This window comes from Saccostrea echinata, unplaced genomic scaffold (assembly GCF_033153115.1).
Source record: "Saccostrea echinata isolate AGI-Se365-2 ecotype Australia unplaced genomic scaffold, CSIRO_AGI_Sech_v1 ptg000001l, whole genome shotgun sequence".
In the NCBI taxonomy this organism is placed as follows: domain Eukaryota; kingdom Metazoa; phylum Mollusca; class Bivalvia; order Ostreida; family Ostreidae; genus Saccostrea; species Saccostrea echinata.
In genome coordinates, this window is record NW_026889750.1 from 16,055,603 (window position 1) to 16,079,297 (window position 23,695).

Below are 23,695 nucleotides of genomic sequence, written 5' to 3' on the forward strand. Positions count from 1 at the left end.
TAAATATATATATATATATATATATTTGTGTCTGCTTTCCTTTGATACCAAATAGAAGAGACCCATGGGCCACATTGCTCATCTGAGCACATTGGCTAAGAAAAAGCACAAATCAGTTCAGTATTGAATAGTATTTGATTCCCCATTGTGGCCCAACCCTGGCCTAACCCCAGGGGTTATCATTTGAACAAACTTGAATCTACACTACCTGAGGATGCTTCCAAATCAATATGACTGATAATGGCTTTAATGTTCTTGAAAAGAATACTGGTTATTTTTAAAGATTCATTCTACCCCCGGGGATTATCATTTGAACAAACTTGAATATAAACTATGTAAAGAAAGTTTCCTATAAGTTTGAACTTTTTTGGTCAAGTGGTTCTTGAGAAGAAGAATTTTAAAGATGCCACCACATTTTCACTTTTTCTGAAATATCTTCCCTTGAAAGAGGACATGGCCCTTCATTTGATCAAACTTGAATCCCCTTTACCCTAGGATGCTTAATGGCAAGTTTGGTTGAAATTGGCCCAATGGTTCTGGAAGAGAAGTCGAAAACGTGAAAAGTTTACGGACAGAAGACAGACAGACTACAGATAAAATGTGATCGGAAAAGCTCACTTGAGCTTTCAGGTCAGGTGAGCTAAGAAGTATATGTAAGGAAAAGTCCTGAACATCTATAATTTTCTTGGATGTTCTTAAATAGAACAGGACAGGACATCTACTGCATAAATGTATCAGAAGGAATAAACTTCCAAACTTACCAAGAAAAATTAATCAAGATCCTCTCCAGTTCTTCATTTTCATAGTTAAAAAGAACTCTGCTCCAAAAACTTTAACCTGGGACACCAACACCAATGCTGAGGGTATCACATAAGGTTCCCCAATTTCGTTGCGTTGAGCTAAAAACTAAGAAATGACTTTCTGTATTATATTCTATGACATTTCTTGTATAAGTATCTCATTCAATTTCAATTACATCATTTACAATGATATATTATCATAGGTGAATAGCAGAGGGGAATAATTTCTCTCAGTAGAATATAAATTAATGAAGCCCAGTTCAAGCCCTGCCCCAAACCCGGACACTTGACCAAGTGTTCCAAAATTTAAAACATTTGTTAAAAATGCCCTTGCTCAACACAACTTTGTACTCTTTTTGTCTCCTAGTTGCCCAGGAGCATAGATGAAGATTTTCAAAGAAATAAGGATGTTCAGATTCCACACAGCACCACATAAACACCAAAAGACCTGACTCAGGGGGCTATTATTTTCATAACTTTAAAAGAGGTATCCTTGCTCATCATAACCATACCATTCATTTGTCTGCTTAATACCACTAGGTAAAGAAGAAGATACTTAGAAAATTTATGCATTTCACTATCTTATCTAAAGAACACCTAAACACTCTGACCTAGATTGGGCCATGAAATTCACCATTTTGAAAGAGGCACCTTTGCTCATCATAACTATGCTTTTATTTTTGGTTAGCTCAATATCCAGGTGCAGAAATGAAAATTTCCAAAGATATATTGCATATATATATACTTTAATAGGCCCCCAAAACACCAGAACCATTGACCTTGGAGCACCACATTTCACAATTTTAAAAGAAGTTTCTTGCTCATCAAGCACTAAATTCATATGCTAAATACCCAGTAAAACCTCACCCTGACACCAGAACCCCTGACTTTGGAGCCACTTATACTTAGATTTCTGCTTAATACCCAGGAGCAAAGAAGATTTTCAAAGAAAAACATACCGGCACACAAGCATCAATAAAGCCCCACCCTAACACCAGATCCCCAGGGCCTGGGGCCAAAAATTTTACAATTTAAGTAGAGGTGCCCTTACTTATTAGAACCATGCACCTAGTTTACCTGATAAGTTATACAGAGAGGAGAAGGTTTTTAAAAAGAATTTATCCATTTTCATTATATGATCATTAGAGCTCTGCCCTAACTCCAGAATCCCTAACCCTCCTTCATGAATTTCAAAGTTTTGGTAAGGGCTCAGTGCTTATTACAATCATGCCAACAGTTTGACTGCTAGATGTCCAGGAGTTATGATGAAGATTTTGAAAGATTGCACTAATTTTGATGGTTTAAACTCCACCCCTCAGTCCCCAGGGGGAGGGGGGGGAGTGACCATGAAATTCAAAATTTTTGTACCCCTTCACTTATTAATGCTATTCCAAAATTAGTTGAAATTGGTTCAAAGGTTCAAGAGAAAAAGCTTAAAAAAAGACCTATAGTTTATGACCAACAAATGACACACATCCACAGAAAAGTGACTCAGGTGACCTAAAAATATATTTCTTTGTACATAACTTGTCTCCTAATGTGGTCTTATCCTATATGGGGGTCATGATTTGCATAAATTTGAAACTGCACTACTTGAGGATCCTTGCTTATTAGACTTCCTTAACAAAGCCAAGCTGCTCTTTTATAAGTATTTTTCCTATATATATGTATTCCTGTGTCAAATCTTTCCTGATCCTAAATTCTGGGACCACAGTTTGAACAAATTTGAATAGATCTACTCTTTTGTCTAATCCTAATATAAACTCCTTTAGTTGCATGATAAGCTTCTTGATTGTAAACATGACCTTTTATGCACTATAGCTACATATAATCAGTACAATATAAAACAAGAGGCCCATGAGCCACAATGCTCATCTGAGGAATACAACCCTTCTTCATCAACAGATTCTTTTTCCTGTACATATTCCTACTTAAAATTTGATATCATATTGTAGCCCCACCCTTTTCCCAAGAGTCATGATTAACAAACTTGAAATTACACACCCGAGGATGCTTCCATGTAATCATGACTAATCATGACTTTGCTTGAGAAGATTTATACAGATTTTTCCTATATATTTGTAGGTAATACTTTCATCCTCTACTGTGTCCCCACCCTACCCCCAGGCATCATGCTTTGAAAAACTTGAATCTAAAAAAGTTGTTGTGGGTGCTTTATTGTCAATATGACTAATCATGCCTTTGCTGTTCTTAATACAAAATAAGATTTTCCCTATGTATTCCCATGTAAAACTCTGATTTCCCGCACTTGCCCCACCATACTCCCAGGGACATGAATTGTATAAAACTTAATTTATTCTATGTCAGGAAGCTTTTACTTGGGTTTCGTATTTTCAAGCCTAGTGGTTCTTAAGAACATTTGAACGATCATACCAAATTTTTACTGTTTCTTAATTATCTCTGCTGGGAAGAGATGTGGTCCTTCGTCAGAATGAATTTCCTTTACCAAAGCATGCTTTGTACGAAGTTTGTTTGAAATTGACACAGTGGTTCTAGAAAAGAAGGTGAAAATGTGAAAAATTATGAAGGAGATGGACAAATGCACAAATTTTGATCAGAAAGAGCTCACTTGAGCCTCCAGCTGATATGAGTTAATGCTAAATAGAGATGTTAGTGTGAAATAATTAATTCAGGAGGTAATTGAATTAGATCCCTCTTCCTTAAAACTTTGATCATTTTTTGTGGTCCCATCCTACCCCAGGAGATCATGAATTGAACAAACTTCAATCTACACTACCTGAGGATGCTTCCCCCACTTCTGCCCCACTCTACACCCCGTGGTCATGATTTGAGCACACTTCAACCTACACAACCTGAGGATAATTCAATATAAATATGACTGATCATTAGTTTGCTGTTCTTGAGAAGATTTTTAAAGATATTTCCTATATATTTCTATTTATAAATTTGATCCCCTGTTGTGGCCCCATGGCTAAGCTGTGCTTAAGATGAATATTCTTTAATGAGTTTTCCTATATATACCTATGTAAAAATTGTTCCCCTGTTGTGACCCCGCCCTGAAAAAAATAAGGCAGAACATTCGAGAACTTAATGAAAATTGTGGACTTCCTGATACCACATCAGAGCGGAAGGACATGCCAGATATAATAATGCCACCTTCAGTGCCATTGGAAAAACCCCATTCCAAGCTGCCACCAATGTGACTTATACCACAAGTGAAAATGTTACTCAGAGGAAAAATGTTGTGGCAGTGTTGTGTGGGAATAAACTATGCAAGAAAGGCAGACCCCTGAGAAGCAAAGGAAAGGAAGTTATCTGCCTAAGACACGAAGACTGCACTGCAACCATTCCTCCAGAGGCCACCACTGAAGATGAGAAGAGATGGGCTGCAAAATGGTGAGTTACAAAGTGATGACCGTCCACTAGTCATTTCCCATTTCACCAGTGATGGAGATGGAGCAGCTGCATCTGGTGAATCTGAAAAACAAGGACATGTCATTGAAAACCTTAAAGACTTGCATCATTTCTTTGACTCTCAAAGACAACAGAAGAAATCCAAAACTGCGAAAAATCCAAAACTGTTAAAATGCATGTACAGTATATATCTCAAAGAAAATACTGTGCAAGTCACAATATATATGCGTTCCGATTTTCCACTAGTGATGGAACAGCGCATGAGGGATCTGAAGATGACGGCGAGCACGGAGCCGGGAGAATGTTACTCAAAGCACTCGCTGATAATGATATAAATAACGCACTGGTGGTCGTCTCGCGGTGGTGTGGTAGTAAAATCGGACCCAGACGTTTCACACATATCAACGAGGTTGGGTTAAGTGCAGCAAGAAATATGCCAGTCCCCGTCTGACGCTAAAATCAAAATCATGAACAGTCACAGGTTAAATATATATTAATAGTAACTCACAGTTAACTCACAGTTAACAGTTGTGTACATTTTTTTTTAACTTTCATGGCAAATTTGTAATGCCTAAAATATTTATTTCAGTAGTTTTTCATAGGGTTATATTCATGCTGCATGTATATATTTATTTAAGTTTGTGTTTGATAAAATCAAAATCATGAACAGTCACAGGTTAAATATATATTAATAGTAACTCACAGTTAACAGTTGTGTACATTTTTTTTTACTTTCATGGCAAATTTGTAATGCCTAAAATATTTATTTCAGTAGTTTTTCATAGGGTTATATTCATGCTGCATGTATATATTTATTTAAGTTTGTGTTTGATATTTTCCGGAATTTGCTAGTTTATACATCGCAATTTTGGATTATTTTTAAAGTCTTGATTTCCGGTGTAGAAATCGTGCAACATGGATCGTGTTTACTTGTAAGTTTCGATCAATTTTCTACCTTATCACTCAACACAGGGCGGATCTATGTGCATAATTTCAATTTTAATCTAGTGTATAGTATAAAAATATGGTATGGATAAATATTTGTTGTAATTACATTGCAGACATATTCCGTTAATAGATATAACAAACATGGTAACTACAACAAACTGGAAAAAAAAAAACGAACAGGAAAGGAATTGAGTATATAGGTTTCCTCCCAACCGAAACTACTTTTCTATAATTTTAACAATTCTTTTTTTTAAGGTTAGCATAAAGTTAGGTTTTTGGTAAACTTTGCATATTTTTGAAATGACAGTAGGCGTGTTTGAGCTCAACTACTTCTTTGTATTGTATATAGATTTGAACTTTTTTATCAACTCTTTTTTTTCTTGCTGTTGGGGAACAGTAAATTTTGCTAAGCATCCACTTTGGAATGGATAACAATCCACATGAAAACTTCCTAAAAATACTTACATTAAATTGCCAAGGATTAGGGGATATGAATAAAAGGAGGGATGTCTTCAAAATTTTAAAAGGAAAAAAATTAAATGTGTATTTTCTTCAAGATACACACTTTGTTGAAAAAGATGAAAGCATAATTAAAATATTATGGGGATATAAGGCTTTTTTTAGTTCGTACAAATCAAATTCACGAGGAGTAGCTATCCTCATTAATAATAATTGTGATATGACATTAGTTAACGAATATAAAGATGACAATGGCAATTATCTCATTCTAGATGTAACCATAGACAATCTTCCTTTTTTGTTAGTAAATATATATGGACCAAATTTAGATACACCAACCTTTTATACAAATCTTTTAAACATGATTCAAGATTACTACTCATCACAATATGTGATTATAGGTGGTGATTTTAATTTGATTTTAGATAAGGATCTGGATTCTATGAATTATAAAAACCTAAATAACCCGAAATCAAGAATGGAAGTCTTGAAGATGATGGAGACACTAAATTTAAAAGATATTTTCCGTGAAAATAGTCCAAATTTAAAAAGATTTACCTGGAGAAGAAAAAATCCAATAAAACAAGCGCGACTTGATTATTTCCTAATATCAGAATCATTACTCAATTTGGCCCCTTACGTAAAATTTGAAAATAGTTATCGTTCAGATCACTGTCCAGTTGTCATGGGTGTTAAAACAGATGAATTTCTTAAAGGGAGAGGGTTTTGGAAATTGAATAATTCTTTACTTGCTGATAAAGAATATGTAAATCTCATAAAAGAAAAAATTAAAAATATTAAATTACAATATGCCTGCCCTGTCTATAATTTTGATAATATTGACTCTATTGAAACTGATACAATTCAATTTACTATAAGTGATCAATTGTTTTTAGATACATTACTGATGGAAATAAGAGGAAAATCAATTTCTTTTTCAACTTATAAGAAAAAGAAAATAGCTGAACAAGAATTGCGATTAGAAAAAGAAATCTTAAAATTGGAACAGAACTTGACCCAAGAATCTACTGAAGAACTAGAAAATAAACATGAAGAATTAGAGAACATTAGAAAAATCAAATTTAAGGGTCAATGTATTAGGTCAAAAGTAAAATGGATAGAAGAAGGAGAAAAACCTTCAAAATATTTTACCAGTCTAGAGTCAAGAAACTATCAGAGTAAAGTTATACCTAAAATTGAAAAGGAGGATGGAACAATTATTTTTAACCAATTTGATATTTTGAATGAAGTTAAAATGTTCTATGAATATCTTTATAAAAGTAGGGAGAATGTGGATTCTGGAAGTATTCATGACAAATTAAAAATATATGATGTCCCAAAATTAAATAAAAAAGAATCAGAAAGTCTTGAAGGCCCATTGACCAATTCTGAAGTCCTTAATTATTTGAAAAATATGAAAAATGAGAAAAGTCCTGGACCAGATGGTTTTACTTGCGAATTTTTCAAATTCTTTTGGCAGGATATAGGTGCCTTTATTACAAGAGCAATAAACAACTCATATGAATTATCACACTTTACTGAATCAAATAAGTTAGGTATAATAACTTGCCTACCAAAACCAGGAAAACAAAAACAATTCTTAAAAAACTGGCGCCCAATCAGTTTGTTGAATGTGATTTATAAAATAGCCTCAGGCTGTATTGCTGAACGATTGAAAACCGTATTGAATAAAATAATAAATAAGGACCAAACTGGCTTTTTAAAGGGAAGATTCATAGGTGAAAATATTAGACTGGTTTATGATTTAATGCATTACACAGAACAAAAGCAGATTCCAGGCTTATTAATGTTAATTGATTTTGAAAAAGCTTTTGACACTATATCATGGAAGTTTATATACCAAACATTAGACTTTTTTAATTTTGGGAAGTCAATTAAAAAATTGGATTCAAACTTTTTATAATGGAATTAAATCATGTGTAATACAGAATGGAATTTCTTCTGACTACCTGTTCCCTCAGAGGGGATGTAGACAGGGGGACCCAATTTCCCCATATCTTTTTTTAATTTGTGCTGAAGTTCTTGGGATTCTGATTCGAAATAATAAAGACATAAAAGGAATTATAATTGATGGGGAGGAATATAAACTTTCACAATATGCTGATGATACTTCAATTATATCTGATGGATCACCACAGTCTATGGATGGTATATTAAGAGAACTTGACTATTTTGCACTTATATCTGGTCTGAAAATTAATTTCACTAAAACTAAAATGGTTTGGATTGGCAGTAAAAAATTTTCCAAAGAAGTTTTTCATCACTCGAGATGGAAGTTAGATTGGAATAATTCTACTTTTGATCTTCTTGGTGTAAAATTTTCTATTAATTTAGATGAAATGGTTGATCTGAATTACCCCTCAAAATTAAATGAAATAAAGCAGTTGATAAAACAATGGCAGTTAAGAAAACTTACTCCAGTTGGTAGATTAGCAGTGATTAAATCCCTGATTATACCAAAAATGAACCATTTGATATTGACTATTCCGAACCCTTATAAGGAACTCCTAGACGAATTTGAGAAAGACCTGTACTACTTTTTATGGGGAAGTAAAATTCATAAGGTTAAGAAAAATGTTATGATTCAAGATTATAGAAATGGGGGGTTGAAAATGATTGAATATGTAGATTTTCTATGTGCATTAAAATCAACATGGATCCGAAGACTAATTAACTCAGATACAAAATGGCTAAAACTTCTTGAATCAGAATTAGGAATAAAAGTTGAATCTCTATGGGTAAGAGGTTTAGACTTTACTGTTAATATGTGTAATAAAATAAGTAACAAGTTTTGGAAAGAGGTTTTACTTAATTGGGTAAAGATCATTGACTCTGGTCAAAATAATATGCAAATTCTTCATGAACATATATGGTTTAATTCAAGAATTAAAATGAACAACTCATCCATATTTTTGAAAAGTTATTTCGATGCAGGCTTTGTTTTTGTAAGAGATCTGTTTGACTCTGAAGGAAAATTTGTAAGCCTTGAGTACCTCACAAATCTTAACGTAAAAACAAATTTTGTAGAATATGCAGGTTTAAAAGTAGCTGTTTTAAAAACATTGAAAAGTATTGATATTGAAAAAAGAGAAACTGGACCTTTTATCCCTAATTCACTTTATATTTTTTATAAAAGTACAAAAGGCTGTAAAGACATGTATAGTTTACTCATTAAGAAGAAAAAGGAAGCAATTAAGGCACTAGAAAAATGGGAAAATAATGGAATATTTTTTGGCGATATAGACTGGAATAAAATATTTGAACTTCCTTTTAAAGTAACAAAAGAAGCAAAATTTCAGTGGATGCAATTTCAAATTCTGCATAGGATTATTGCAACAAATAAATACCTTTACAATCTCAAACTAATTGATTCACCTGTATGTTCCTTTTGTAAACAAGATGTCGAAACGATTGAACACTTATTTTTTGAGTGTTTCTGCGTTAAAAAAATATGGTGTCACATTGAGGAATGGTTTATAAATAAGTTTCATTTTACCATTAATTTTGATAGAAAGGATATACTTTTTGGCAAATTCAACAACAAAAACATGTTTAGACTACACAATATATTAATACTTACTGTTAAGCAATTTATTTTTGCTAGTAGGTTTAAAAATGTGCCTAAACTAAGCATCTCAATGCTAGAAAAAAATATTGTGGATAGAATATTAGTCGAAAAAGTTATACTTTTAAGAAACTGTAAATTTTCAGAATATGAAAAATATTGGAAAATTATTTGTGATATGATATAATGTATTTATTTTTCTCAAGTTTATATACAAATGTACAAGTATGTTAAAATACTTAATACTGTTCCCCCCCACCTCACTTTTTTGCACCCTTTCACCCCCTTTTTCCTTTCTTTAATTTTATCTCTGTATATAAAGCTTTCACAGTGAATATTCATTAAAATGTACAATATGTCATATACAATTTTAATGTGATTTTGAAATGCAACATATATTTACTACAAAGAAATTATATTTAATATGAAGTATCAGGCAGTAGAAATGAAAGTATGTATTGAATGTTAACTAATATATTGTATAGTCTGTATATGTGAAAGCACAAATAAAATCTATGAATTAAAAAAAAAAAAAAAAAAAAAAAAAAAAAAATACTGTAGATCTAAAAGATATCAGCTCTACAATAAAACATAGGTAATCAAAGATTACATAACTCAACTCAATGAATGTTTGTGTAAGGCAAAGTCCCACACTAAACAAATAACCTAGTAGTGTGCATCCCTAGATGCAACATTTATGCAATTTTGTTCTGATAGGGCTTTACAGTTACTTGGGAATGGACTAATCTAAGAACTTTTAACTTGCCAATTATCCAGAAATCCAGCATCTGAAGCAAGTTTGAGAATGTTCATCCCTTGATGCATCATCCTTGCAAGTTCGGTTCAGAAAGGCCTTATAGATTCTTGGTAATGGACCTGAACCAAAAACTTTAACCTGGTCACTCATCTGGAATATGTAGATCAAATCAAGCATCTGAAGCAAGTCCAGTAGTGTGCATCCTTAGATGTATCATCCATGCAAGTCGGGTCAAGGTACAGCAAATAGTTACTTTAGAATGATCCTGCTCCAAAAACTTTAACCTGGTCACCCATCTGGAAAATGTAGGTCAGATCCAGTATCCGAAGCTAGCCTGGTAGTGTGCATCCTTAGATGTATCATCCATGCAAGTCTGGTCAACATGGGTCTATAGTTACTTTAGAATGAACCTGTTCTATAAACTTTAACCTGGTCACTCATCTGGAAAATGTAGGTCAGATCCAGCATCTAAAGAAGGGTGGTAGTTAGCATCCTAAGATGTATCATCCATGCAAGTTTGGTCACGATAGGGCTTATAGTTACTTGGAAATGAGACCTGCCCCAAAAACTTTAACCTGCTCCAAAATCTTCAACCTGCTTTAAAAACATTAACCTGGTCATCTTTTAGCTGAAATTGCAGCATCTGAAACCTTGACTGGTACAAAGAAACACACTATAAACATCTTCCATGCAACTCTGATTTATGTAAGGCATAGAAGTGCTGAAAAAGAAAACTGCTGCAAAAACTATAACCTGGGACGCCGGAGGTATCACATAAGCTCCCCCAACTTCTTTGAGGTGAGCTAAAAATCTAAAGACACTTACAGTAAATCAGTAACAGATTCAATATTAAAAAGGAATTTGTGTGAAAAGGGAGGGGGGAGGGAGGGGAGTGGGGGGGCATTGATGCTGTGTATTTAATTTAAATGTATGAATTTTGTAATTAATAAATAATTTGTAAATTTATAGACTATATAATAATTGTTGTTATGTTTTATTATGCACTGATTCTATTCAACTGTGTAAATGGGGAATATGTGGAAATGTAAATGATGTATAATTGTATGAGTAAAATGTGACATTTTCTTATATGAGGGAGTCCATACATGTAAAAATGTTTTAATTTTATCTTATTAAAATTATTTTAATTAATTATCTTGTTTTTCTTACCTATCTGATGAACACAACAAAGGTTACAGAGGTGATTGGTAGAAATACGGGTGTCAAAACTCTCTGTTGATGACCAGACAGCATACTGCATTGTATATCCGCCATTACTGATCTTAAACATGGGAGACAACTCCTGAAATCAGAGAAATTGTAGTCAAAATGAGAGTTACCTGTTACTCTTTAGGTCCGACACAATGAAATAATTTCACTACATGTTACTATATAGCTTCAATTAAATTAATTAATTAACTAAGACTCTAAGCAGATAATCAATGAAAGAGAAAATAAAGATTAATGCTTAAACAAACAAGAGGCCCAAGGGCCTTAACGGTCACCTGAGTACAATACAACAATTTAGAGGATCCATATACTGATAAATGAAGCTCTGTTGCCCAAAAGCAAGAAAATAGTATGATTTGCATCAACAAAATAATTGGTCTAGTATCTATCTGTCCCCCATTTATCACTATTACCATGCAGAATATCAACAAACTGTCCATTTTTTAACCCCATATTTTTACTTCTCACATTGGCCTCTCTTGGCCTTTGAAGAACAATTTAAAAGGATAAGTTATTTTTGTCTCAATTTTATTCATCTATTATTTTCAAGTCTACCTGGGGCCATGAATTTCACAATTTTGGAAGAGGCATTCTTCCTTATAACCATGCACTTCCTTTGTTTGAAAAATACCCAGGAGTAGAGAAGAAAATTTTGAAAAAATTTATGCATTTTCCCTATATAATCAATAGAGCCCCACCCTTACACTAGAACCCCTGATCCAGGGGCCATGAAATTCACAATTCTGGAAAAGGCAACCATGCTTGTCATAACTATGCACCAAGTTAGTTTATTTAAAATCCAAGAGCAGAGAAGATTTTCAAAGAACTAATGCAATTTTACTATATAATCAATAGAGCCCCGCCCTAACACCAGAACCCCTAACCCTGGGGCCATGAAATTCATAATTTCTAAAAAGGCAGCCATGTTCACCATAACTATGTTCTTAAATACTTTATTTAATACTCAGGAGCAGAGAAGAAGATTTTCAAAGAATTAATGCATTTTCACTATATAATCAATATAGCCCCGCCCTAACACCAGAACCCCTAACCCTGGGGCCATGAAATTCACAATTTTGGAAGAGGCACTCTTGCTCATCATAACTATGTACTTAGTTACTTTATTTAATACCCAGGAGCAGAGAAAAAGATTTTCAAAGAATTAATGCATTTTCACTATATAATCAATAGAGCCCCACCCTAACACCAGAACCCCTGACCCTGGGGCCATGAAATTCACAATTTTGGAAGAGGCACTCTTGCTCATCATAACTATGTACTTATTTACTTTATTTAATACCCAGGAGCAGAGAAGAAGATTTTCAAAGAATTAATGCATTTTCACTAGATGATCTATAAAGCCCCACCCTAGCACCAGAACCCCTGACCCTGGGGCCATGAATTTCACAATTTTGGTAGAGGGCTCAATGCTTATTACAATCACGCTAACAGTTTGACTGCTTGATGTCCAGGAATAAAGAAGAAGATTTTTAAAGATTGCATTAATTTTGGTGGTTTTAGCCCCACCCCTTAGGCCCCAAGGGGGCAGGGACCATGAAATTCAAAATTTTTGTTCCCCTTCACCCATAGAATGCTATATGCCAAATTTGGTTGAAATTGGTTGAGCGGTTTCAGAGAAGAAGCTAAAAATGTTCAAATGTTAACACACATTGCAAATTGAGACCAGAAAAAATACACCCTGACAGTAATTAACAGTAAACATATCTACCCTGAAATACACGTAGGCTTCACATGTTAACAAACATACTACACACCATCCAGGATGTTGCACCATGCACACCTAAAAAAAAGTTCCCTTTAATTAAGTGGGACAATTCTGCTAAAGATATGATATTCTTAGCTCATGAGTCCAAAATTACTACTGTAGGCCTAAAATAAGATGCCAAAAATGAAAAAATAAAAATAAATTGTCTCTCGTTATATATACAACTATAACTGACTAAGTTCATTTTGATTGGCTGTTTCCTTTGAACATACTCACGTCTTGTAATGAAATCTGTATTCATTTCTGAAAATATAAGTGCATAACATCAAAATCACTTTTCTTAAAGTTCTCCTCAGAAGAATATTATCTATGAGTGAAGGCAATGTCTATCATAAATTGAATGTTCTAGTAGTGTGCACATCTACAGGCCTTACCATACAAGTTTGGTCTAGTTAGGAATTATAGTTTCAAGGGGATGTCCAAAATAATCATCCTGAAAATAAATGTCTTATCATCCACTTAAGTCAGAAGCATCATCCATGCAACTTTTTGTACAGGTAGAGCTTATAGTTACTTGAAACTTTGGTACTTTGTAAAAGTTTTATGGGCAAGTTCATTCCCAAGTAACTATAAGCTCTACGCTTAAAGTTACTTGGGAATGAACTTGCCCATAAAACTTTTACTGGGATGTCAACACACTTATAAAGCAAAAGCTCATCTCGACTTTGTTGAGGTGAGCAAAAAATATTCAGTTTACTGCCTTTTGAACATTTGTTGTCACATTGTAGAATTGGTAGTGTTTTCTTTAAATATGATTAATTATTATGCTGAGGAGTGTCCAAGAAATGTAAAACAATGTATTCTCTGGGGGAAAAAGTGATTCTATCACACCATCTAAGTTTGTTGGTATGCCAGTCTACCCTACCAAATGAACCACTTGTAGAAATCTTTATGGATGAGGAATTAGTGTCTTATAGTCATCCTGCCTCCCAATGATGGCAACATCAGAATCTGTCTCCATTCACTGTAATTATGACAAACTATTGCATAATTTTAAGTTGAAAGGAAAGCAAATGATATTTATATGAAATAACAAGATGTGTTTGTGAAACATTGTTGTCCCCTATGGCAGTTCAAGACAAAGGTTTGGATTTTTCAAATTTAGGTTGAGGTCTACAAGGTTAAAGTGAAGAGTTCAAAAAGTGTTTGTATTCAAAGAAAGGTCTTGTCACAACAAATACCATCTTCTCTAGTCAAAGGTTTCTGATCTGCTACTCTCCTTACAAACCCTTGGCATATGGTGCTGTCAAAAGATGGGAAGTACAGTCTAAGCAAAAAGTCTGAATCAGATCTGTTCATCAATTTTTAAAATCTCTTATACAGATAAAATGCAGGAATGTTTTTGAACTCAGTCAAATTAGTTTATCAGCTAAAAGACATGTTCAGGACATACATGTATATCAAAACATACAAACAAAGTGATTACAGTCTTTTGTCCCTTTTAAGTCTATTTGCTTTAAGGGGAGGGGATGGGTGGGTACTGAATAGCATCTTTTGATTTTATCAAATGACAACTATGTTAACCTACCTTTTCTCATCTTTGCTCCAGCCTTTTCTTTCTACTTGTTTTACCTGGAAAAATGCACAAAATTTTCATTTTAGGTGTTGTACTACATTTTAACATCTTAGAATTTTATGAAATGGGATCTTTTTTCACAGTTTTCATCAAAAGAGCAGATCTGAAAAAAAAATAATGACCTTCTTAAGAGATATATGAACATGTATATGCCTATTATGAAAGCATTTCCATATTCTAAGAAAATAAACCACCAAATACATGTACTTGTTTTTAACAAAAAAAATACTGTATAAGTGGAAATCTTAGTGAGATGCCAATTTAGAAATTTACCCCCAAATTTTTAGCAAGAAGTAATTTAAGTGATTTTGTAATATCAAGAGAGAAAGCTATAACAGCCAAAATAGAATAAATTGTTAGCAATACATGTATTCAATTTTAGCAATCTCAGTTCCCTCACTAAAAATGCCAAAATTGAATCCTCCCTAAAAATTCTGCTTCTATGGTAATTTGAATTCACAGAAATTATACTCATTTACAGAATTGCAAATGATTTCTTGCAATGACAAAGAATTTAAAATAAGTATAGACGATTATAAAATACAATAAAAATCTTTGAGTATATCTGGTGCAGTTTTTTGGGGTTATCAAACACATTTTTAAAATTGTTCTTTCATTTGCAAAAATTCCAGTGAAGTAAAATATGAAACTAGGAACATTACTTCATCAACCAAACAATAATAAAAACAAAGGGGGAGTTTCGATAAGGCGGTTTTTCGGCCCCTCACGAAATTTTCTGAAATTTTTTATATTTTGTAGAAAAACTCCTTATCGTCCAAAAAATATGAAAATAATTTATGTGACGCATTTTCCGGTCACGTGATAATTGAAAATTTAAGTATACCCCCTTTCGTATATTTTTGGAGTAGACATTTTTATAGGGGGAAAGTGGATTTTTTAAATCGTCAAAATAATAAATGAAATAGGGTAAATATGAATAAAGACATAAATTAACCAATTTCAACAATTTTTTTTACGGAAAATGGTATTTACCTTACGCGAATGTTTTTTTTTTAAGGTGCGATATTTTTCTGGTGTGTTAAATGTTACTTTTCTTTAAAAGAGGATGAATTGATCTTATAAAACGTAAACATATATAGAAAGTTTTAACATCATAATTAATCGACAGTTTATACAGTGCAGGAAACTAATTTTGTTACAGCATCGATGCTGATTTGAATGCTTCCTTTGCTTGCTGATTTGAATGCTTCCTTTGCTTTCTGATTTGATGCTAGTAATCCTTATCCTGATGCTGTTTTATAATTAGGTCAATGCTACCGGAAGTAGCATCATGCTACCGGAAGTAGATAATGAATTTCAGCATTGCCGTTTAAAGCAATAAAAGTGCCTTTTACAATTATTTGATCATAATATCTCACTATGTATCAATAATGTGAATACTTTAACCAACATTCTTTCTTTCTTTTTGATTTTTTACTGAATTAAAACTCATTGATTTTCTGATGCTAGTAGGATAATGCTGATTTTATGTAGGTCAATGCTGGTTTTATCCTTTGCTTGCTGATGCTGATCCTGGTAATGCTGTTTTTTAAATGCTGATGCTGATGCTAGCTCGATCCTGATGCTACTAATGCTTATGCTGATGCTGGTTTATGTAACAAAATTAGTTCCCTGCACTGTATGTAAACTTTACAATCAATGTTTAACATTTTCCCATACGAAAAATGCAAATGAAAAGATATATGGACATGAGATAGGTAAACGTAAAAACGTCATATACAGGGATATGCAATACATTTTCATCAATGAGATTATACAACTACATATTTTATAAAAATATACCTTAATATCATAAAATTTAAAATAAAGAGGCTGGGGGGTTGTGGCCATTTTTAGACTATATTGATCTCCTTTAGAAGAAGAGCTCCATATGAAGATATAGAAAATGATCAAATTTTAAAACTAAAATTTTTGAAATTTTTCTTTGCCAAATGATAGTTGACAGCTTAAGATATCATATCTAAAAATTAAAGTTAAATCTGGTGGTTAATTTGTGGTTAATTTGTTGACCCCCCAGCCTCCTTAAATAAAATGTTTTGAATTAAAAAGATTAAAAAATAAATGCAACTTTATATACATACATGAATAAGAAGTTTATTTAAAAGAATCATATTGCTATGTAAGCCGGTACGTTGTAGGTGCAAGGTAAGAAAAATATTTTATCTGGCAGCCACCACATAATTATTTGGCGGCCACTAGAAAAATATATCTGCCAAATAGCTTTCCTGCGGCCAAAACATAAATAACTGGCAGCGACCAGAAACTTATTTGGCGGCCAACACATAAATAACTAGAAGCAGGCAAATAAGTTTCTTGCGGTGTAGACATGTAATCTTGCTAATAAGGCATGAAACTCCCAGATTTGACTACAAACAGAAGTTGTAGATGTCGTTAAAGGCAGAGATTTTAAGCACCGCTTTTAAAAATACCTGGTCTGTGTACCTCTGTCAATCAAGTGCATTAAGGTACATCATTGGGTGCTACAACTTGATTGGCAAACCACTAAATTTTTTCTGGCAGCCGCCAGATATTTCAATGGCAGGCCAGATAATATTTTTTTTTTTTACCTAGCACCTACCGGCTTCAGTATATTGCAATGTATTTGATAATATGAATAATATTAATTACAGTCAAAAATATTTTATCATGATACGTAATATGTGAATAGCCAAATGATGGAAAAATCTATAAAACATTGAGTGTTTCCTTTTCATTATGAAACTTAGAAGTATTTGCCTGCATTATGTTTTCAGCATAACTGAGAGAATCCCAGCCAGGACTAATTTCCTATCGCTTCCCCGCTCTCCATAGATACTTAAGTTGCTTCACCAACTCTAGTCACTCCTCATTTAGAGAGTTTTAGAATTCATTATAAATGATTTGCTAGACCAAAGCGCAGTTCGAAATACACGTGTAAATGCCAAACATATGTGTTTAATCCTTAATCAGGCAGACATATGCGCCTAGACATCCAGACTTAAAACAATCCACATTCTCTATATGTCAATCACACGGAAATACATGGGCACTTCTCTAGCATGTTGGAGCGTGAATTTCTATACAAGAAAGTCAAAAATATTTGTATTTTTGACTTTCTTGTAACTATGCATGATAAATAACGTTAAGGAATGGACTTGCTTTAAAACTTTTTTGTTCAGTCAGTCAGAAAATGTAAGAAAGTTCCAGCATCTGAACCATGTCTGGTAGTGTGCAATCCTAGATGCATCATCAGTGCAAGTTTGGTTATGATAGGGCTTATAGTCACATAAGAATGAGACACACTTCAAAATCTTTAACCTGCTCTATCATTAAGAAAATGTAGGTCATATCCAGCATCTAAAGCAATCTAATAGTGTGCATCTGTAGATGCATCATGAAGCAAGTCTGATCAACAAGTGCTTACAGCTGCTCTGCTCCAAAAACTTAAACCTGCTTTTAAAACATTTACCTGGACATTCTTTGGCTAAAATCCAGCATTTGAAACCTTTCTGGTGACAAGGAAACATGCTAGATCAGGTGACTGTGATTAATATAGGGCATAGATATACTTGAAAAAAAATCTGCTTCAAAAACTTTTACCTGGAACACCGATGCTGACGGTATTACAAACTTCGAGGAGGTCAGCTAAAAATGTGATGTTAGCGTTAACGTTATATGTTGGCGACAAAAATAGTATCAAAATGAAGACAGGATACGATAATGTTTTCTACTGTTAATACATGTATAATCGAGAATCTTCTTTAATTCAACAAAATATGCTACTTTTGGCTTAGTATTTTAACACAGAGTCAGATCAAGAAACCAGGAGTTTCTACTTTTAGATATGCATGTTATGCAATTTTCAATTTTTGGATATGAAGTGCACAGGCGACACTCATCATATTTCAAGAAATTAGTGTGCAGAGTATATCTAATTACTGAACAAATTTAGGTGAGTGTCCCTCATGCACTTCATATTCTAAACATCGATTTATAAATGCCACCCTCTTATATTTTCCCATGAGCCTAATGTTAACGAATCTGAGTGTACATCTAAGTATGTATCAGCTACGGTGTTAATTCTTCTCATATTAACTTTTAAAATATAAATAACAAAAGTTAACATATTTATCTTGAATTCTAAACTAGTTTTGAAAAAATAAATTGAAATTTATTTTTAAGAAAAAGTGGGCCGCTGAGCGGCCTTATCGAAACTCCCCCTTTAACATCAAAATTTCAAACTCAGAATGTCTGGATCTAAACTGACTTGTTTTGTTCCAGCTTGACTGGGTTAAGTTTTAACTAGAGTGGGTTTGATTCTAAACTGACTTATTCATGTTCCTGTCTAACTGGATTAGATTTCTACCTGACTGGGTTAGGCTCTAAACTGACAGTTTTATGATTCTGCCTGAGTGGGTTAGGTTCTGAACTGACTTGTTCATGTTTCTGCCTGACTTGGTTACATTTTTTCCTGACTGGGATAGGTTCTAAATCGACTGTTTTATGTTTATATCTGACTGGGTAGGTTCTAAACTGACTGTTTCATGATTCTGCCCGACTGGGTTAGGTTCTAAACTGACTGTTTTATGTTTCTGCCTGACTGGGTTAGGTTCTAAACTGACAGTTTCGTGATTCTGCCTGACTGGGTTAGGTTCTTAACCGACTTGTTTATGTTCCTGCCTGACTGGGTTAATTTCTTAACTGACTTGTTCATATTACTGCCTGACTGGGTTATGTTTCTACCTGACTGGGTTAAGTTCTGAACCGACTGTTTTATGCTTCTGAATGGGTTATGTTTCTACCTGACAGGGTTGGGTTTTAAGCTGACTGTTTTCTGATTCTGTCTGACTGGGTCAGGTTCTAAACTGACTTGTTCATGTTCTTGCCTGACTGGGTTAGGTTTCCACCTGGCTGGGTTAAGTTTCTGCCTGACTGGGTTAGGTTCTAAACTGACTGTTTTATGATTCTGCCTGAGTGGGTTAGGTTCTAAACTGACTGTTTTATGTTCCTGCCTGAATGGGTTAGGTTCTAAACTGACAGTTTCGCGATTCTGCCTGACTGGGTTAGGTTCTTAACTGACTTGTTTATGTTCCTGCCTGAATGGGTTAATTTCTTAACTGACTTGTTCATATTACTGCCTGACTGGGTTATGTTTCTACCTGACTGGGTTAAGTTCTGAACCAACTGTTTTATGTTTCTGACTGGGTTATGTTTCTACCTGACAGGGTTGGGTTTTAAGCTGACTGTTTTCTGACTGGGTCAGGTTCTAAACTGACTTGTTCATGTTCTTGCCCGACTGGGTTAGGGTTCCACCTGGCTGGGTTAAGTTTCTTCCTGACTGGGTTAGGTTCTAAACTGATAGTTTTATGATTCTGCCTGAGTGGGTTAAGTTTCTACCTGACTTGTTTGGGTTCTAAACTGGCTATTTTATGATTCTGCCTGACTGGGTTAGGTTTTAAACTGACTTGTTCATGTTCCTGCCTGACAGGGTTAGGTTTATACCTGACTGGGTTAGGTTTTGAACTAACTTGTTCATGTTCCTGTCTGACTGGGTTAGGTTTCTACCTGACTGGGTAAGGTTTTAAGCTTACTGTTTTACAACTCTATGTGACTGGGTAGGTTCTTAACTGACTGTTTTATGATTCAGCTTGACTGGCTTGGTTTCTTAACTGAATTGTTCATGTTCCTGCCTGACCGGCTTAAGTTCTAAACTGATTTGTTCATATTTCTGCCTGACTGGGTTATGTTTCTGGGTTAGGTTCTGAACTGAATATTTTATATTCCTGCCTGACTGGGTTAGGTTTCACAATTCTACCTGACTTTGTTAGGTTCTTAACTGACTTATGTTCCTGCCTATCTGGGTTAGGTTCTAAACTGACTGTTTTATGATTCGGTCTGACTGGCTTAGGTTCTTAACTGACTTGTTCATATTCCTGCCCGACTGGGTTAAGTTCTAAACTGACTTGTTCATATTACTGCCCGACTGGGTTATCTTTCTACCTGACTGGTTAAGTTCTGAACTGACTGTTTTATGTTTCTGACTGGGTTATGTTTCTGCCTGACTGGGTTGGGTTCTAAACTGACTTGTTCATCTTCCTGCCTGACTGGGTTAGGTTTCTACCTGACAGGGTTAGGTTCTACACTGACTGTTTTATGATTCTGCCTGACTGGATAAGGTTTTAAACTGACGGTTTTATGATCCTGCCGCACTGAGTAAGGTTCTGAACTGACTGTTTCATGACTCTGCCTGACTGGGTTAGGTTCTAAACTGACTGTTTCATGATTCTCCCTGACTGCATTAGGTTCTTATCTGACTTTTTCATGTTCCTGCCTGACTGGGTTAGGTTTTTTCCTGACTGGGATAGGTTATAAACTGACTGTTTTATGTTTTTACCTGACTGGGTTACGTTCTAAAATGACTGTTTCATGATTCTGCCTGACTGGGTTAGGTTCTGAACCGACTTGTTCATGTTCCTGCCTGACTGGGTTAGGTTTCTACTTGAATGGGTTAGGTTTTAAAGTGACTGCTTCATGATTTTGCCTGACTGGGTTGGGTTCTAAACTGACTTGTTCATGTTCCTGCTTGACTTGGTTATGTTTCTACCTGACAGGGTTAGGTTCTAAACTAACTGTTTTATTACTCTGCCTGACTGGGTTAGGTTCTAAACTGACTGTTTTATGATCTTGCCGCACTGAATAAGGTTCTGAACCGACTGTTTCATGACTCTGCCTAACTGGGTTAGTTTTAAACTGACTTGTTCATGTTCTTGCCCGAGTGGGATAGGCTTCCACCTGACTGGGTTAGGTTTCTGCCTGAATAGGTTAGGTTCTAAACTGACAGTTTTATGTTCCTGTTTGACTGGGTTAGGTTTTAAGCTTACTGTTTTACAATTCTACCTCACTGGGTTAGGTTCTTACCTAACTACTACCTAGTCCTTGTTGCACCCGGAGGCACATAGGGCAAGGATTAGGGATTAGGGGTTAGGTTCTTAACTGACTTATGTTCCTGCCTGACTAGGTTAGGTTCTAAACTGACTGTTTTATGATTCAGCCTGACTGGGTTAGGTTTTTAACCGACTTGTTCATGTTCCTGCCTGACTGGGTTAAGTTCTAAACTGACTTGTTCATATTACTGCCTGACTGGGTTATGTTTCTACCTGACTGGGTTAAGATCTGAACTGACTGTTTTATGTTTCTGACTGGATTATGTTTATACCTGACTGAGTTGGGTTTTAAGCTGACTTTTTCTGATTCTGCCTGACTGGATTAGGTTCTAAACTGACTTGTTCATGTTTCTGTCTGACCTGGTTAAGTTTCTGCCTGACTGGGTTAGGTTCTAAACTGCCAGATTTATGTTTCTACCTGACTGGTTTATTTTTCTACCTGACTGGGTTAGGTTCTTAACTGAATGTTATACAATTCTGCCTGACTGGGTTAGGTTCTAAATTGACTTGTTCATGTTTCTGTCTGACTGGGATAGGTTTCTTCCTGACTGGGTTGGGTTCAAAACTGATAGTTTTATGATTCTGCCTGACAGGGTAATATTTCTGCCTGACTGGGTTTGGTTCTAAACTGACAGTTTCATGATTCAGCTTGACTGGGTTAGGTTCTTAACTGACTTGTTCATGTCCCTGCCTGACTGGGTTAAGTTCTAAACTGTCTTGTACATATTACTGCCTGACTGGGTTATGTTTCTACCTAACTGGGTTAAGTTTTGAACTGACTGTTTCAGTTTCTGACAGGATTATGTTTCTACCTGACTGGGTTGGGTTTTAAACTGACTGTTTTCTGATTCTGTCTGACTGGATTAGGTTCTAAACAGACTTGTTCATGTTTCTGTCTGACTGGGTTATGTTTAATCCTGACTGGGTTAGGTTCTAAACTGCCAGTTTTATGTTTCTACCTGACTGGCTTAGGTTTCTACCTGACTGGGTAAGGTTTCTACCTGACTGGGTAAGGTTTCTACCTGACTGGGTAAGGTTTCTACCTGACTGGGTTAGGTTCTTAACTGAATGTTACGCAATTCTGCCTAGGTTCTAAATTGACTTGTTCATGTTTCTGAACTGACTGTTTTATGATTATACCTAACTGGGTTAGGATGTGAACTGACTGTTTTCTGTCCCTGATTGACTGGGTTACATTCCTGACTGGGATAGGTTCTAAAATGAATGTTTTATGATACGCTCTGCCTGCGTTAGGTTCTAAACTGACTAATTCATGTTTCTTACTGACTAGGTAATGTATCTTCCTGACTGGGTTAGGTTTTAAACTGAGTGTTTGATGTTTCTACCTGACTGGGTTAGGTTCTAATATGACTGTTTTATGTTCATGCCTGACTAGTTAAGTTTCTATCCGACTGGGTTAGGTTCTTAACTAAAAGTTTTATGATTCTGCCTGACTGGGTAATGTTCTAAACTGACTTATTAAATTTTTAGCCTGAGTGGGTTTTGTTTCTGCATTACTGATTTGGATCTGAACTGACTATTTCACGTTCCTGCCTAAGTGGGTAAGGTTTCTGCCTGACTGGGTTAGGTTCTAAACTGACTGAAGGAACTCACTTTAAGTCTGGGTAAGCTAGGTTCTAAACTGACTTTATCATGTCCTTCCCTGACTGGAATATATGTTGTTCTGAACAAGATTCCTAAATGACCACACTCAAGTTTTTGCTTATTCTTAATTATTTCCACTTGAAAGGGGGCATGATCCTTCATTTAAATCTTTACACAAGGATACTCTGTGCCAAATTTGGTTAAAATTAGTTTCAGAGAAGAAGAGGAAATTGTGAAAAGTTAACCAAAAAATCAATGATGTAAATGACTACATGCTACAATCTAATTGAAATTAAATCCTTTGATCAGCTCACATATGATCACTACACAAAGTGTGTAGGGATCATATGTGAGCAGATCAAAGGATCTAATTTTAATTAGATTGCACATGCAATGGACAAATTTGGATCAAAAAAGCTCACCTGTGCCACTGTGCAAAAGGAGGAAGGGGTATTGATGCTGTGTATGTAGTTTATATATGTTCTATTTTTATTACATATTTAAAATTATTTTCAACAATTACCTTGTTATTTTACCTGTCCAAAGAACATGACAAAAAACATAACAGGGTGATTGGTAGAAATATAGGCATACAGGCGTCAAAACTC

The 23,695-nt window shown here is 34.7% G+C and overlaps 1 protein-coding gene and 1 long non-coding RNA gene across 3 annotated transcripts in view; one reads left to right on the forward strand and one right to left on the reverse strand.

Moving 5' to 3' along the window:
- Positions 1-23,695, forward strand: part of LOC133185712 (DNA polymerase delta catalytic subunit-like) — a 134,252-nt gene that overhangs the window by 29,683 nt on the left and 80,874 nt on the right. The window lies entirely within an intron of this gene.
- LOC133190978 (uncharacterized) lies at positions 4,078-23,681 on the reverse strand. Of its 2 annotated transcripts, none has more exons than XR_009721651.1 (8): positions 23,611-23,681; positions 14,491-14,534; positions 14,144-14,205; positions 13,828-13,926; positions 13,179-13,205; positions 12,906-12,977; positions 11,117-11,249; positions 4,078-4,259 (listed from the first exon to the last, which is right to left on the reverse strand). It is a non-coding gene; the product is annotated as an uncharacterized LOC133190978 (long non-coding RNA). The 2 variants fall into 2 exon arrangements; XR_009721655.1 differs by having other exon boundaries at positions 14,491-14,641; positions 23,611-23,655.